The sequence below is a fragment of the Aplysia californica genome, unplaced genomic scaffold, assembly GCF_000002075.1.
Source record: "Aplysia californica isolate F4 #8 unplaced genomic scaffold, AplCal3.0 scaffold00204, whole genome shotgun sequence".
Classification (NCBI taxonomy): Eukaryota; Metazoa; Mollusca; class Gastropoda; order Aplysiida; family Aplysiidae; genus Aplysia; species Aplysia californica.
The window spans coordinates 75,655-78,357 of NW_004797474.1; the positions used below are offsets into that span (position 1 = coordinate 75,655).

The following is a 2,703-nucleotide window of genomic DNA, read 5'->3' on the forward strand; positions in this document are numbered from 1 at the left end:
AGAGAGAGAGAGAGAGAGAGAGAGAGAGACAGACAGACAGACAGAGATAGAGAGACAGAGAGAGAGAGACAGACAGAAAGAAAGAGAGAAAGAGAGAAAGAGAGAGAGGGGAGGGAGAGAGAAATGGATGGGGTAAAGGAATAAAACACACAATGGTAAACTTTCAAGAGATGAATTAAAACTTATAACTTTCATTTTTGTTCTTGGTACTCCTCTCTTGGAAAATACAGAACCTTGTCAAAATGTCATAAAATTAAATAGCAAATTTCATTTGTCTCAACCCTTCTCATTTTAATTTACAAGGTCGTGAGTTTTTTTCTCATACATCATCTACTTTAGCAGAACATTCCTATGCAATCATTGCAGTCATTCACGACGACTCGATTCACAGGCAAAAGAAATTGTACCCATACTTGGTTTTGAACTAACCATGAACCTCGTTGAGAAGATCTAAATCAACGGTATGAGAACTAATGAAACGCGAATGGACTAAGGACGAAGAAGTACACAGTGATCATAACGGTATGTTAATTATTCGTAGGATCAGTCGCGTGCAGATGATACGCCCATCTCTGTTGCCATGGTAGCAGCGTCAACGCACGCGGCTCATCGTTGAGAATGACTTGTCGCCACGCTCACTCCCGCAACATTATTTTGTTGACGTCACACGCGGTCAATTGGCACCGAGCGATACAGTGAGCGGTTTTGCTCTCTCTTCTAGTAGAAGTTCTACCGTTTGCTGGCATCCCCGCACTCATTCTCTCTCCTCTTTCAAACGCACTCAGACAGATAATTTCTGCTAACAGACGTCGATTTTTGAAGCTCCGTATTTGAGAGGATTTCTGTTGTCAAGCTCATCAGAATAAAAGGTAAGAAACAAATGATATTATAGGGTACAGATGTGTTTCTCAATGAATGCTTCTGCATTGCTCACAAAGTCATACTCAAGGTACTAAAACTTTTCTCACAGCATAATGAGTACAAGTCCGGCACACCTGTAGTAAACATTTTGCAGTAGCTATTTTGGTTGCTTTTTTCTTTTGGTTTGTTTTTGTTTTGCTTTCTCCCCCCCCCCCCCCCCCGAGACTACGAGAAAAAAGAATTTCTGCTTTCATATTACAGAGAATTGCAATGGTTAAGGATAGTTTCAATAAAATGAGCCCATTCCTGAAAAATAGAAACATCTCAATGATAACCAAAACGAAAGTTCTGAAATGCTTTGTATGGTCAACTCTTTTATACGGCTGTGAAAGCAGGACAACCACTAAAGACTGTGAAAATAAAATAGAAGCAACAGAAATGAGATTTCTTAGGAGACAGCTGAGAATATCGTGGAAGGAAAATAAAATAAATGAGGTAGTGCTTGATGGAGCCCACGTGGGACGTTCATTGTTAAAAACAATCAGGAAAAACCAAATGCAGTTTTTGAGACACCTGAATAGACATAAAGGTCTTGAACACATCTAGCTCTCACTTACTTAGCTGAACAACTTACTTAGGGAATCTAAACAAATGGGTAACTGGGAAAGAACAGGGAATCGTAGATTCTTTAAAGAGCGTCCGAGCAAAGGAATGAATAGAGGAACATGATCGCCGCAGATCTGGCACTGGATGATGATGAATGGTTATAGACCGCCTAGAGCTCTCCACCTGCCTCTGTTCTGGGTTCTGGGCGATCTTCTCCATCTCCAGCTAGCAGTGTCCCGCCGGAGATGTAGGGGCGTATCTTTCATCATCATCATCCAGTGCCAGATCTGCGACAGACATCGGCGACCATGGTTTTCCATTCATTCCTTTGCTCGGATGCTCTAAAAAAAAAAGCTACGTTTCCCTGATCTTTCCCTGTTACCCATTTGTTTAGGTTCCCTAAGTATGTTGTTCGGGGCCTACCCCTGCCTCGCTTGCCCTCAATTTTGCCAATGAGAGCTAGATGTTCACAAGAACCTTATGTCTATTCAGGTGTCCCAAAAACTGCATTTGTCGTTTCCTGATTGTTTTTAACTTTGAGCGTCCCACGTGGGCTCCGTCAAGTACTACCTCATTTGATTTCTTTTCCTTCCACGATACTCTTAGCAGTTTCCTAAGAAACCACGTTTCTGTTGCTTCTATTATCTTTACCCAAGTCAATATTCTTCATTTCAATAGGCCATATTGGAGAGCAATAAGTCACATGAGGCTTCACGAAATAAAAGGCTAAAGTCAAGGGAGAAGCCTGCAAGCTGCGCACACCCAAGAGTGGAAAGTACGAATTAATGTTTTAAACCACGAAAGCTGTTTCATTAAGTTTTACAGTTTTACAGTTGCAAGCCCTCAGGTGCTCTTAGAACCGCTGTTGTCTTGAAATTAAGCTTTTAAAAACTCATCACTTAACAAGCAAATAATACCCTTTGTATTTTAAAAGTGGCGATGACCAGGTTTATTTTTTTTTAAAGGTTTGTTGTTGTTGTTGTTGTTGTCGTTGTTTTGTTTTTGTTTTTAAAAAAGAAGTAAGATAATATCTGAACTTTCTGGTGTTTCTTTTTTCGGTTCCGTCAAAACCGGTTTTTTTTCTGTCAATGCTTTCGAAACGGTATGTGACGATGAACACATATTATTTAGCTAATACATTTTAGCACCTTCTTGATTCCTTGCAAAAATGATTGGGATAATGGAAAGTATTACTTGTAAATCTCTTGAAGCATGCTGTAGCGTAAAATATACATA

The 2,703-nt window shown here is 40.1% G+C and overlaps 1 protein-coding gene across 1 annotated transcript in view; it reads left to right on the forward strand.

Annotated features, from left to right (window-relative positions):
- Window positions 1–656: 656 nt before the first annotated feature.
- Window positions 657–2,703, forward strand: part of LOC101849930 (mushroom body large-type Kenyon cell-specific protein 1-like) — a 63,181-nt gene continuing 61,134 nt past the window's right edge. Inside the window, exon 1 of the mRNA XM_013082992.2 lies at window positions 657–869. The gene's annotated coding sequence lies outside the window, so the exon portion shown is untranslated. The remainder of the gene's footprint in view (window positions 870–2,703) is intronic.